At 47.0% G+C, this 14,987-nt stretch overlaps 1 protein-coding gene across 2 annotated transcripts in view; it reads left to right on the top strand.

Annotated features, from left to right (window-relative positions):
• The window catches only part of LPGAT1 (lysophosphatidylglycerol acyltransferase 1), a 106,626-nt gene that overhangs the window by 70,395 nt on the left and 21,244 nt on the right, over window positions 1-14,987 (top strand). For both annotated transcript variants that reach the window (XM_064276943.1, XM_064276942.1), the window contains exons 9-10: window positions 53-12,177; window positions 13,085-13,280. The gene's annotated coding sequence lies outside the window, so the exon portion shown is untranslated. The remainder of the gene's footprint in view (window positions 1-52; window positions 12,178-13,084; window positions 13,281-14,987) is intronic.

Genomic DNA, 14,987 nt, shown 5'->3' on the forward strand with positions numbered 1-14,987 from the left:
GTCGCGCCTGGACCTGGTCGGTGAATGGTGACGTGTAGGAATGACCGTGGAGGCTGTGCCAGCTGGAAGTGACTTCCGTAAAGGGCTGGTCACTGTAAAGGGCTGGTTGCGCCTGGGCCTGGTCGGTGAATGCGCTTTGCAGGTATTTTAGTAGGCAGATCACCTTTTCAGAAGTTCAGCTGTAAACATCAAAAGAAGCATTTCCTCAACAAAAACTAATAGCTGGTTCTATTTTTTTTTAACCTAGAAAAAATAAAGTTGATTTTTTTTTTCAGGTAAAGTGCTTTTAATTCTGAGCGGTGGGGATGGGCTGCTGGTGTTTGCCAGAGCCGTGTTGTCGTGGATGCCTGGAGGCATGTACTTAGCGCGCAGCAGGGCAGCTGGGTGCTGAGCACGGAAGCTGCTGGGGACGCGTCATGGCTCCCGCTTGGCTGTAAAGGGCTCCTCCCTCCCCGGTTCTCCCCGTCCAGTGGTGTGCTGGCAGCTGTTTCACAATACACTGTCCTTGGAAAAGACGTGTCCCTGTGTTCATAAGTTTATTATAAACTTCGCTGACAGCAAGGATATAGAACACAATGCACAAATAATATGAAATATGCAGTGCTTTATTGTAAATGCCAGGGTCATTTGGTTCTCACAGGCGTTTTGATTTTTGCTGGACTTTTGTACTATAGCAAACCTACGATTGTAATTCTGCTGTGATTTAAAAAACGGAATTGTACCCCAATCCACCAGCTCACTTCCCAGTAAGCTTAGTGCCATTCGATCTGGCATGTGATCTACTGTTAATGTATTTCTTATCCTTCTACAAATTATACTCATTATGTGAAACCACTGTTAGCCTTGGCAGTGATTTCAAGTTTATGTAATTCAATTTTTAACAACAGCTGTGTTTAACAAGTGACTGGCAAAATCCTGAAATTTACAGTCGTTTTTTGGGAGCCCATAGTAGCATCGGCTGCACAACACTGCCCCATTCCTCTTTTTTTTTTTTTTTCCTTAAACCATTAGTGTTGAATAGAAGGTTCCTTTGTAGTGCAAATAGTTTTTGATCAACTGCTAACCTAAAGGTTGTTAGTTCAAACTCATCCAGTGGTACCGAGGAAGAAAAGGCCTGGTGATCGGCTTCCGTTAAGGTTACAGCCCAGAAAACTCTGTGGAGAGGTTCGCCTCTAACACATGGGGTTGCCATGAGTCAGAATCAACTTGAGGGCAACTACCAAGTGTTAACTAAGCTTCTCATAGTTGCTCCTACTCACTGTTCTCAGGGAAATTCCTATGGCTGACCCTGGCAGAGGCTTTAAAGGGTGGGGAAGGAATTCACATCGGCCCTACAGACAGTGCTTCTGATTTTGAAGAATTTAACAAAAGCAAACTTCTTCAAGTGCATGGCAAACTTGCATATGTCTAAAGTTGGCTTCAGGCTTTCATTTCTCAAAGCTGTGTAAACCGTGACATGGACATCTCTAAGGTTTTATTGTTGTTTTGAACATTTAAAGCATCTTTGTTTAGATATTTGTAGAATATATTTGATCCCATGGACAAGTTTATATGTATTAAAACATCTTACACAATCTACCAAATAAGTTAAAACAGTTACAGTCCAGTCTACCTCCTCTTTTTCTCTCTGGATTCAGGCTACTGTTTTGATGAGGTTGTAAGTTTTTTTCCCTCTTAGGAGTAGTTTTTGTGGGAGACAAAGATCAAACAGGGAGGGAGAGACTTGAAGACAAATTGTAGCACTCAGAGATCTGTTGCTGACCAGCCCTGTTCCTCATTGGGTTGGTGGGGAGGGGGGAAGCCATTGTTTTTAATTTCTACTTAATACGAAAGTGTTTGTTTTTAAAACATTTCTTCCTGCTGAAAAGAAAATGTATTTTTAAAAGGAAAAAAAAAACTCTTGGCTATAAGAAAAAGTCAACTGTAATGGCAGGTGTGACCGCATCATGACATGCTGATACGATATAAATCAATAAATTTTTACCTCTCAAGAAGTGGAGAACCTTTGTCCTTAACTCTTAGAGGATTGAGACACATGAACTTAAGTGTCAGTCAGATTACATATAAACACGTACACAAGGAACCTGGAAACCCTGGCGGCGTAGTGGTTAAGAGCTTTGGCTGCTAACCAAAAGCCCAGCCGTTCAAATTTATCACGCGCTTCTTGGAAACCCTGTGGGGCAGTTCCACTCTTGTCTTATACGGTCACTATAAGTCGGAATTGACTCGACAGCAACAGGTTAGCACATGAACCTCGGAGGAGGGCTGGCTAGCTGCTGGAAATGAGGCATGCTCTTTGCGGCTCCTTCCATATTTCAGAAAAAAATACCCTTAGTTAGGCATATGATTAAACCCATTTTACCACAGAGGGAATTGGAACAATGTTTTTTGCTAGTGAGCATGAAGCGTAACACAAAGTTCATTCCCGCGTTTTCCCCTGGAAAGACTGAGTTGCCTCTCCTTGGAATAGTTTCTGCCTTTTGGCTGTGAGGCTCGCTCTGGAGACGGTGCGTGTAGCTCTCACAGTTCACGCATCCGTGGCAAGTGAGGACTCAGTCATCCTAGTGGTGACAGCAGCTATCTCAGTGGTGCCATTGAGAAAGGCAGGGATCCCATCCGTAAAATATCCATTGTTGTATCTTCATTCCTTTGTTTCGTATTTAATGCAGCAACTCTGAGAAGGGTCTCGTCTTCAGCTTTTTACCAGTTGATGTGAATCAGGGACTGCTGAAGGACAGCTGAGAGAGAGGAAAATAAGCATCTAGAAGTGGAGAGATCAGATGATGGGGGAGTGTTAGGAAGGGAGGGGAACCCAGGAATGCTGGAAGATGGGTTTGTAGGGACTGCCTAAGGCTGCTGTCTGCGAACAGGTACGTGCACCCCTGGTTGCTGAAGATTTTTGAAGGAGTGCCCAAACACATGCTAGTTTTAACTCCCTGTGAACTCTGCCCTAAGACTGCCATCCCCGAGGATCTGCCTGTAGGGACCCCACCTCCCATTTCAAATAACAGCCTGCTTCACAGGAGAAAGGCCTACCTCTCAGCCATTAGGCATCTCCGTCCAGGTGCCATACAAAGGCCAAATTCAAGATACTGGTAACACCAAAAACCAAACCCATTGCCGTTGAGTCAGCTGCTTTTAATCAAAGCATCTATAGCCCACATCTGCACATTTTCTCTTTCCCTGGTTTATGTTCATTTCAGTAAGGACAAAGAATGGCGTCAGGAATAGGACCTTGGGCCGGTATTGAATGTGCTGAATTCTAATATACTTTTTTTTTAGCATGGGATAATGAGAACAGTGGCAACTCGGGGCTCCCAAAGGCACAAAAGTAGAAGCCACCAAAGCTTGTGGCTTAGGGCCGGAGTTGTCAGTTGCTGCTGCATTCTGTTGGTTGAAGCGAGTCCCAGGGCAGTCCAAATTCAGTGTGGAGAGACTACAAAAGGTGTGAACACTGGAAGGCATGGCTTATTGGGGGCCATCTTGGCAAATTAGCTACCACAGTAAAGAAAATTCCTCAGCTGTTTTAATAAAGAGCACTAGAAGGGTCTAGAAGAATTGCCGCCTGCTGATAGGTTTGCCTGTAATTTCCATAAGGTGGAAATTTTTTTTAGTTTCCAAATACTTTGAGAGGATTAGGTCTGTTGATCTATCACTTGTCTATATAAGCCACCTTAGTCCAGTGGACACCTCGCTGAAAGAATAGGGTTTTTGTCTGGGAGTAATCTGTGTATTGTTGGCACTGGTTGATGTGTAACTCGCTGGCTGTTAGAATTTCAGAGCTGGTTTGAACTTCAGAAGCCACCTTGTTCGGGGATGACAGATTTTATCCTGGTACAATTTTGATGCATTACTTGTGGCATCTAATGCTGGATGGCTGTGCAATAGAAGAGGACAAAGTGGAATCAAGTCTCTTGATTCCCATTCAAATGCTCTCCTGCAAACAATAGATTGCCTCTTTTGGGTTCCTATTTTTAGCAAATGGGTTAAATCTCAGGGACACTTGCTAAAGTCATGAGGGATCCAAAAGCATCTCTGATTTCCTTTTCCTAGATTTTAAAGTAAACACAATAGTCCCCCAAGCCGTAGAAGACAGGTTTTTCTTTTTATATAAATGTTCCCTCAGTTGTTGCAGAAATACAATTAGCCATGTTAAAAAGTCTGGAACCCATGATTTTTATCTTTTTTAGATATGGAAGTGAAATGAATTTTGTTTTTATTTTTGCATTAATTTCCAAATGAAGGGGACAGAAATTTCAGTCTCATTTAAAAAAACCAAAACGTTGCCGTAGAGTTGATTCCGATTCATAGCAACCCTACAGGATAGAATAGAACTGCCCCATAGAGTTTCCAAGGAGTGCCTGGTGAATTTGAACTGCTACCTTTTGGTTAGCAGCTGTAGCTCTTAACCGCTACGCCACCATGGTTTCCAACCTCATAATAGTTCCTTTCATTTCTGAATTCCAGGTATGAAGCTGGCAATGCATAATAAATTCTACACCACAGTTGCTTCTCATGCCCACATGGCCCTCTGTCATGGAAGCCTTCAGGTCCAAGGCTGTTGTCCAAGTGGGAGCTCACAGAAGGGCAATAGCACCCAAGACTCCATGGGCTTGAGTCTCCCTTCTGTCCTGAGGGAAGTTTCTTACCTCTCAGCCTCACTCTCCTCATGTGTGAAGTGGGAAACTTTCAGAGCACTTGTCATGCCAAGTGGGATCACGTATGTGAAGTAGTCGGGACAGTAGCAAGTGGTTTTATCCCCCACCCCCCAAAAAAACCGGCTTTTACAAAGGATGTAAATGATTGCCACACCTAGCTGTGCCCAACGTCTGGGTGACCTGTTCTAGGTGTAGAAGTCATATCACTATAGGCTATAATTCCCACTGGCCTGTTTTCCAGAGCCTGGATCCTTTGGGTCTCCTGAGGTAGACTGAAATGCAACCCGCATAGCCAAGTTCCTAGCCCCATCTAATCAGACTGCATCTAGTAGACATTTATGAAAGGCTCCAGACAGCAGCAAGAAGAAGCTATGAGGTGAGAGCTCCAATTAGGAAGGTGAGGGAGACTGGAGCATAATGAGGAAATGGGATCTGGTAGACAAGACATTAGATAGCCTTAATAGGGGCCTAGTTTTGCTTCGGAGACATGAAGTCACTTGTGGTGAAGGCCTTGAACTAATTATTGAAAGGGAGGGAAATACAGTTTCCAGTATTTGGAGGCTAGCCCAGCCCAGAGTTCTCTATGTTTAATTCGTATGATCCTAAATATAAGAGCAGCCTGAACTGAACGCATCTTAAAGATTCAGAAAGTATTTTTGAAAACTTCTTCCTTTCTAATTGGAAAAGACTCTGAGGTTAATATCCTGAGAATTGACATTTTGTCTTCCAGTGGTTAATGCTGTGTATTCAATTCTTAGGAATTTGAGTAGCAGAGGAATTGGGCAGATTAGAATCAAATATTAGTGATGGTTATTGAGGTAGAATAGTACAGTACAAAGGAACTGGAGGCGGAGCAGGGGTCAGCAGGTATGGGTTGGAGGCCCAGCTCTGCTGGGGAGCGGGCGTGGGGAGGGGATCAAGGTCATGTTTCAAAGCCTTGCCTGACCTCCAACAAGCTGTCCAGCCCACCACTCACTCATCCCGACCTCCAATAAGCTGTCCAGCCCACCACTCACCCATCCCGACCTCCAATAAGCTGTCCAGCCCACCACTCACCCATCCCGATCTCCAGCAAGCTGTCCAGCCCGCCACTCACCCAGCCTGACCTCCGACAAGCTGTCCTGCCCACCACTCACAGAACTTCCGAGTATCAACACCAAAAAATGGGAGCTCCAGGAGAGAGGGGATGACAGGGGAAGATGAGATTATGGAACAGCTGTCTTAGAGGAGGTCTGGAAATACTTAGAAGCCACCGTCAAGTGGGAAGCTTGGCATGAACAATGACTCATGGATCCAAACCTGTGCCTGCCCAGGCATGACTATATTCAGAGCTGTGCCTAGCTGGCTCGTAATGAAGAGGACCTGACTTTGTTTCCCCCAAAGAATTGCTGGAAAAGGCAAGGGAATAAATGAATTAATGAATGTGGAGTTTATAAAGCAGTTTCTCCTAGGGGGCAGAGAAATGGAATCATTGACTACCCCGGGCTTCAGAATCTGCATTTTAAAGTGAGAATAGCAAAAGGCATCCTGTGTGAGTGGTGGCAAGACTGTGTCAGGAGCAGCATTGACTCAGGCTCTAATGGGCTCCTTGATTCGGCCTTGAAAAAGGAAGGAAAGGAGTGACAGGTGGATTCAGAACATAGGCTCAAAGACTCTGAAAACCCACAGACAAGAAGGAAGTGAAGAAAAGCCCGAGCCACTGAGGGTTTGCTAGCAGCTGGAAGCGGGAAAGGGCTAGGTCGAGTGAGGCAAGAGGGAAGCCTCGTTCAAGGACTTCCTCCCGCACCCTCAGCCCTGACATCTGGGTGGCACGGGCAGTCCGTGTGCATATCACTGAGGCTCATTGTGCCCAGGCTGCACTGCCTGTGGGCTCCAGCTTTTCCCCTCAACCCTACACCCTACCCAGGAGGCAGTAAGCTGAGTACAGCCCTTCCTTCCTGCACAGGTGGAGATGGGGGAGAACCTCCCATCGTGGCCTTGCCCGTCCACTACGTGCTCAGGATTTACTCGATGGACCTTATTCCTCAGGTTGGGGTGGACTGGAACCACATGGTCCCAGAAGTTTCAGTTTGTTGCCTTGACTGGCACTTTTAAGAGAACGTGCTCACCATCTTTACTTGGGATTAACTTTGATGAGTTTTTGGTCATTTGAGGCTGTTGTGTTTTTGTTTTGTTTTTAAATTTCTGTGACGGAGGCTCTGTGATCCTACGTTACTCCTCTATCTTTAAGTCTCCTAATGTATTTAAAGATTCCGTTTTTAATGAGCCTGCTCAGTTCATGCCATAGTCACGATGGTTATTCAAAGGAAAGCACACCTGACAACATCTGTGTTACCTACAGCCGAAGGGAGAAAATAGTATGAAGAATTAGGAGGCTTTTCTTCTCTTTTGTGGTCTGAAGGACTTCCTAGTTGAGGGGAGATTTCCATCACTGATAGAAAGAAGGGAAAGGCTGAGTTGGGAAGCACAGGCTGCTAATCAGAAAGTGACAGTTCCCTTAACTTCCACTCCTTGGAAAATGCCTGCTGCAGAGAGGGTAGTGAGAAGTGGTCAAAGAAATGTTCAGTCTTTAGTACAATGTTGGTGATTTATTAACACACGCAGTGGTCCATGAACTGGGCAGCATCCAAACAGGAAGTGGAAAGGAGTTCCGACAAAAGGAAAAAACTCCAGGGTTTACACAGCAAGAACAAGGAGGTTAAAGACTTAATTGTGGTTTGTTGTGGTTGTTGGGTGTCGTTGAGTCCATTTCAAGTCATACTGACCCCATATGACACAGTAGAACTGCCACGTAGGGTTTCCTAGGCTCCCCAGGTCTTTCTCCCACAGAGCAGCTGGGTGGGCTTGAACAACCAACCTTTCGGTTAGCCAGCCAAGGGCTTAACCAGTGCGCCACCATGGCTCCTTTAATTAAGGTTTAACATTTGCAAAAATAGGGTAATGGGTGCTCAAATAACATCATAAATGCGAGTAGTTGGTGATCATGTGGTCTTCTGTCAGTGATCTCAAGGGTGACCTGAGGAATTGTTACTATAGGCACAGAGCACTTGTGGGTCACTGGGCACAATAAACCCAAGGTGTGTTAGTTATTTATGAGCAGGTAAATTCCTTAAAGTTTGAGGCAGTTTTGATCTTTCAGTTGTTAAGCTCCAGCAAGTCTGGGGGGTATAAGTTTTTATTTTTATAGAAACCAGCGAGATGATCCTTGGGAGCAGGTTTGGAGAACCTTTAAAACACCACAAGAATGAGCGATAGTTACAGTTGGAATCAACAACGAGACAGACCCTTTCTTGTCACTAGAAGAGAATTCACAAAGAGGTTGGGCAAGCCTGTGTCAGGGGTGCTGGGTGGGAGAATCGGTGAGGGTTGACCAGCTGGCCCCGAATGAGCTCTTGTCACAGGAACAATGGTCAAAGCTCCCATTGTGACTAGAAAGACTGGTTTCTCTCTGTGTTCAGAGAAGGGAAAAAACAATGAGCTCAGCTTGGCAGAGCACAGGGTTCATTTTTCTCTCAACATTTGCTGAGACCTCTCCCTGAACATCAAACCACCAGGTAGGACCAACTACGTAATTGGTGAAATGGAGCCCCTGGGTGGCACGCGCAATTTGTGCTTAACAGCTAACCTAAGGTTGGCAGTTTGAACCCACCCAGCAGTGCCACAAAAGGCAAGTTCTGGCGATCTGCTTCTGTTCAGATAACCGCGAAGAACACCCTGTGGAGCAGTGCCATCCTGTAACACGCGGGGTCGCCACGAGTCAGAATCTGCTTGGTGGCAACTAACGACAAATGCAAAATGAAAATGCAGAGCCCCTTGTTCAAAAAATGATAAAGAATTTCAAGACGGTGACAGATGGACAGTAAACCAAGCTCAGGCACACGCCTGTGAAGGAGCATCAGGGAGGAAATGACGACCAGGAAGGCTCCAAGGCCCTGGGAGCCCTCAGTGCCCTCTCTGTCTCCCTCCAGGGCACTGCACCTGGTGTTCTCCACGAGGCTGAGAAAAGAGCAGCAAGCACAGAGCCTTCCCGTAAGCCAGGCAGGAATCTCGGTGCTTCACACACACTAACTGATGATCTTTACAACGCCCCGTGGGTTGGGTACTGTTATTATCCCTATCGTGCAGATCTATATCTCTAGAAAAGAACAGTATGTTTGATAAAGTAGATGGCCAACTGCGATTTGTATTGTTCTCACATGGATTTCTTCTTTTTTTTTCCTTTTCCTTTCATCATTGCCTGCAATCGTCCATTCGCTGGGTTGTCTTCTTACCCCACCTACTGTCCATTGACACCACAGAAACACCAGGAGCAGAGAAGAGGGGGCCAGTGGGGTGGCCAGGAGGGGGCGAGCTCAGTCACCCGCGGTGTACTGAATGGACTGAAAAGGAGGGGAGAGAGGACAAAACTGTATCACCATTGTTTGGCAGCATCTTGACACTCCAGGAACGGTACCACAGCGATCAGCTGTGGAACTGCTGAAAAAGGAGCGCTGAGAAGGGCCTTCAGAACCAAGGCAGCAGTGAAGGGGCTTAGTTCCTAGAGGCTTCCTAGAGGGAGAGACCCAAAGCCCAGGGAAGGATTCAGGGTAAGCCTGGATGCTGGCTGGAGGCCACTAGATACTCCAGGCATGCTTGCTCTCCTGGGCCTGTCCTGGCCAGTCTGAGGCTAGCCTGGGCTCAGCAGGCTTGCTCTGAGCTTCAGCCAAGCCCTTCCTTCCCTCGCCCGGCACCCATCATTTGGCCGCATTTCCCCAAAACCACTTTCTAGGCCTGGCTGCCTCCAGCACCATTCTGAGAACCTGGCTGGCAAGCAATGGATTGTCCAGTCCAGAACCCCTGAAATTGCCAGCAAAGGAACAGGTTTATGATTGTTATTCATTTGTGAGGGGGAAGCACCAGGCCCAGGAAACAAGGATCTGAGGGTGTGATCCCAGCTCAGCTTCTTTTAGCCAGATAGGTCCTGTTTCCACATCTACATGCATAGATCAGCCCTGCTATGCCCACCTGGCAGGGTTACTGTCAGATCAATGGAAACAAAGTCTGCAAATGGAAGTTTCAAACATGGGGTTTTACCTAAACGGAACATATAAAACCATTGTCTCCTGCAGCTGTGCCTGGCATTGCCTAGACCTAGTTTTTATGATCGCTTACTGGCACACGCACTGGACTTGGTCGTTTGGAACTTGTTAGCTTGGTAAACTCCTTTTTGTCTGGAAGGTAAATTAGATGCTCAGACAGGCCAGTAATGAGTTCTCACATGGTCGTGGTACAATGGAAGGGGCGCTCCATCTGGGGTCAGAGCCTGGGAGCCTCGCTCTAGATCCAACTCTTAGGAGCTCCGTAGCTTTGGACAAATTATTTGATTTTCTAGAGCCTCTTGCAACTCATCCAACAAAAGCGATTATTATACCTGCCCTGTCTGCCTCCTGGGTACTCAGGAAGTTCAAGTTAGATGAAGACGAGTCTATGCAAGAGCTTGCGAGATGGTGAGGCGCTGTGTGAGCCTAAGGGATTATTACCAAAAGGCTAACTTGATTTCTCAGGATATATCTACCCATCAGGCCTGGTGTTGACTTGGAGATACAGACAAGACCCGGAAACATCTGACATCTAAGAAAGAATGCACAAAGAGAAAGACTCACTTTCTTACTAGCCAGGGTACCAGTAGTTGTAACTATTATGGTGGTGGTGATTGTGTGAAGCTGAGGATTGGAGCAGCTACAGACATCCAGCAACTGTGAGAAGAAAGTCAAAAACGTTGTAGAGAAGCTAACTCAAAGCCCTGATATTGTCACTGCTCAATAAAAAGTCTTGGAATTCCCTCCAGGCTTCTTGATATGTGAGACCAGGACTGGCCTGTGGTTTAAGCCATTTGTAACCTAGTATTCCATTGACAAGAGAACTAAGGATAATACCTGCCATGGAAGAGAACTTGGCAATGTGCAAAGCATTTTTACATTCATTTATCTAATTTGATCCTCACAATATACAAGATGGTGATCTTATCCTGTTTTTAGACAAATGAGGAAACTGAGGCCAGAGAGGATAAATGACCTCCAAAGCCACACAGCTAGAGGTGGAAGTCTGAGACCATCCATCAGGGCTCCTGCTCCACCCAGAGAGATGGAGGCTGAAGCTAAACAGAAGTAGGTGCAAATGCCGCAGACAGCTGAAATGGAAGACCAGGCAACTCCCTGCCTTCACCTCCCAGACGAGTTTTAGGTAAAAGAGAATCTGATCCTTGACTCTTGGTCAGCCATTAGGTCAAAGAGGAAACTGAGCCCACGAGTCGAACCCTGCTCTGGGAACTGGTCAGCGCAGTAGTGGAGAGACAGACAGATGAAGGAAGTGGCGTGTCCTACACCAGCTACAGGGAGCTCCTTGATGGGCAAAGGGAAAGATGAGAAAGTGTAAAGCAAGGATTGGTAGCCTTTCCAAAGCCTGGGGCCAGCTGACTTCCTGGAGCACACCTGGGTATCAGCGATCTGGCCTGGAGAGACACGCCATCCAGAAGGGTGATGAGACTGTTGGCAGCAGGGCAGGTCCTGTGTGCGAAGCTTTCCAGAGAGGGTGAGCTCTGAACCAAGAAAGGAGGAAGGACCATGGGAGTAGCCAGAGAGGCTGGGAAGGGGCCTGGAAGGGGATATAATTAAGTTATGTGAGGGGACAGGTTGGGTGCTGGCCCCATGGCCCTTCTGGGTGCAGCAAATCCCTACGCAGGCATCACTGACAGTGGGAAGCTGAGAGGAATCTAGACTTTATTCTCTGTTCTTCATTCCTTCATCTTTTTCTTTCAATCGGCAAATATGTACTGAGTGCTTCCCATGTGCTTGGCACTGAGCCAGGTGCTGGGGACACTGCAGTGAACCAAACTAGCAAGGTCTCCTGAGCTGCTATTCTAGTGGGGAGAAATGTAAAACAAGAAAACAACCAAATAATTTTATTTGTAAGTGCCACGAAGATCAAACCAGGGAGATGTGATAGAGTGAGACTGACAGGGTGGGGGGTAGTTTAGATGCGGAGATCAATGGAGACCTGGTGACAAGGAAGAGGCAGCATGTGAGGACCTGGGAAGAGCACCCCAAGGGGTGGGGATCGCGGGGGCAGCAAGAAAGCTGTGAGCAGGAGGGGGCAGACTGAAGGGCTGTGAGACTCGGGAAAGTGAGCAACGGAGCAGGGAGAGCTGTGGCAAGGAGCCTGGAGAGAAGGCCTCCAAGAACCACATAAGGATTTTGCTTTCATTCTGAGCCCCGTGGAATCCACTGGGGTTTTAAGTAGAGCTAATGAAACTTTTCTCATTTATGGGTTTTCCAAGGTGCATGAGTGCTGGGTGGAGCGCGGAGGAGAGCGGTGGAGGCGGAAGCAGAGGCCAGTGAGGGGTGACTGTAGTACGCACGCTGGAGATGGGGTGGCCTGAGGCAGCTCAGACAGATTCATGGTACGTTTTGGAGGAAGAGCTCGACTTGATTTGCCAATGAATGTAGAAGTGAGAGAGAGATGATGACTCCTTGCTTCGTGGGTAAGTACCCGGGTGAATTGTGGTGCCGTTTGCTGAGACGGAGATGATCGGGCAGGAAGATGATGAACATGTTAAGTTTCAGACACTAGATAGCTAAGGGGACATGTCAAGTAAGTGATTGAATTCCTGAATCTGAAGCTCAAGCGGGTGTTGGAGTTGGAGAGATAAATTTGGAAGTCATGGGATTGGATGAGCTCACTAGGGGCTGGTGGGGAGTAGGAATCCCCGCCAAATTTCAGACAGGGGACTAAGGCAGGGAGTGGCTACACATGGGGCAGGACCCAGGGGTTGGGAACAGAGGGCCGAGGGTTTGGACCAGGGTATGGGGTTGTAGGGGTAGATGAAAATGGGATCTGAAAAATCCAGAAGCCCAGGGTCCAGAAGCATGGGGTGGGGGCGGGGCTACCCCTGTAGCCCTGCCCTGTGGAAGCTGGTAGAAACCCAGCTCTAGCTGAGTAACAAGATCTCTTCACCCAGCCTGCAGCTCACCAACAACACTCCCAGGGCCTTGCTCTGTCCCACCTGACATTATGTTCCCAAGCTGGGTAATAGCTGGGTCACATTTCTAGCCAGCTCATTTCCCTCATGTAAAAGATGCTTGCTGTGCGGCTGGACATCCAGTGGGGAGGCCAGAGGCAGGGGCTGGCCTGAGGAGTCAGGATTAGAGAACATGGGGGTTTTCAGAGCCTCTTATCACCTTAGATAATAGGGAGGGGGGAGGGGAGGAGGGGGACAGACAGCTGGCAGCCAAGGCTCTGGCAGCAGCTGTGTTATGCCCAGTAAGCCAGGAAGAGGTGATTCCTGTAGCCGCGAGGCAGCATGGCAAAGTAGTTAGTGCAAGGGCTCTGGAGCCTGACTGCTTGGCTACAAATCCTGGCTCTGCCACTTACTAATTGTTGTGCCTCAGTTTCCTCATCTGCAGAGCAGTACCTAGCCCATAGCAAACTCTTGGAGTACTTAGAACAGTGACCAGCACACAAGCAATCACTCAATGAACATTACCTAGAGCTGAGCCTGTTTTACTTCCACCTCCAAGTTCGGTCATGACTCCCAAGCTTCGGTCACTCCTGCGCAGACAAGAGGCGACTGCTGGCTGGATGAAGGTAATGGTTGTGGGACAGATCCAGGCAGCAACCTGAACTAGGCAAGATCACTATGCTTGTTAGAATAGCATCCTTTATCCCACCATACTGTGTGTTCTTTCGTGCTTTTCATCATACCATATGCATTAGCCTCCTCTGGCCGTAACAAATTACCACGAACTGGCTGGCTTACCAGAAATTTATTCTCTCACAGTTCAGGAGGCCAGAAGTACAAAATCAAGGCATCAGCAGGGTTGACTCCTTTGGAGCCTCTGATGGAGAAACAGTTCCATGGCTGTGTCCTAGTTTTTGGTGGCTGTTGGCAATTCTTGGTGTCTTTGGACTTGAAGACCCATCGCTCCAGTCTCTGCCTCCATCTTCACATGTGCCTCTTCTTTGTTCTCTCTTTCCTCTTCTTACAAGAACACTACCTATTTGATTTAGGACATACCCTAAATCCAGGATGATTTCATCTTCAGATTCTTTTTTTTTAATTTTTATTGTGCTTTACGTGAAAGTTTACAAATCAAGTCAGTCTCTGACACAAAAAACTTATATACACTTTGCTACATACTCCCAGTTGTTCTCCCCCCAAATGAGACAGCCTGCTCCCTCCCTCCACTATCTCTTTTCGTGTCCATTTCGTCAGCTTCTAACCCCCTCTATCATCTCCCTTCCAGGGAGGACATGCCAACATAGCCTCAAGTGTCCACCTGATCCAAGAAGGTCACCCTTCACCAGCATCCCTCTCCAACCCATTGTCCAGTCCTGTCCATGTCTGAAGAGTTGGCTTTGGGAATGGTTCCTGTCCTGGGCCAACAGAAGGTCTGGGGGCCATGACCACTGGGGTCCTTCTAGTCTCAGTCATACCATTAAATCTGGTCTTTTTATGAGAATTTGGGGTTTGCATCCCACTGCTCTCCTGCTCCCTCAGGGGTTCTCTGTTGTGTTCCCTGTCAGGGCAGTCATCGGTTGTAGCTGGGCACCATCTAGTTCTTCTGGTCTCAGGCTGATGTAGTCTCTGGTTTATGTGGCCCTTTCTGTCTCTTGGGCTCGTAATTACCTTGTGTCCTTTATTCTCCTTTGATCCAGGTGGGTTGAGACCAATTCATGCATCTTAGATGGCCGCTTGCTAGTGTTTGAGACCCCAGCCGCCTCTCTCCAAGGTGGGATGCAAAATGTTTTCTTAATAGATTTTATTATGCCAATTGACTGAGATGTCCCCTGAAACTATGGTCCCCAAACCCCTGCCCCTGCTACGCTGGCCTTCGAAGCATTCAGTTTATTCTGGAAACTTCCTTGCTTTTGGTTTAGTCCAGTTGTGCTGACCTCGCCTGTATTGTGTGTTGTCTTTCCCGTTACCTAAAGTAGTTCTTATCTGCTGTCTACTTAGTGAATACCCCTCTCTCACCCTCCCTCACTCCCCCCCACATAACCATCAAAGAATATTTTCTTCTCCATTTAAACTATTTCTTGAGTTCTTAAAATAGTGGTCTTATGCAATATTTGTCCTTTTGCAACTGACTAATTTCACTCAGCATAAAGCCTTCCAGATTTCTCCATGTTATGAAATGTTTCACAGATTCCTCACTGTTCTTTACTGATGCATTCTATCGTGTGAATATACCATAATTTATCCATTCATCCATTGATGGGCACCTTGGTTGCTTCCATCTTTTTGCTATTGTAAACAGTGCTGCAATGAACATGGGTGTGCGTGTATCTGTT

This window comes from Loxodonta africana, chromosome 25, assembly GCF_030014295.1.
Source record: "Loxodonta africana isolate mLoxAfr1 chromosome 25, mLoxAfr1.hap2, whole genome shotgun sequence".
Classification (NCBI taxonomy): Eukaryota; Metazoa; Chordata; class Mammalia; order Proboscidea; family Elephantidae; genus Loxodonta; species Loxodonta africana.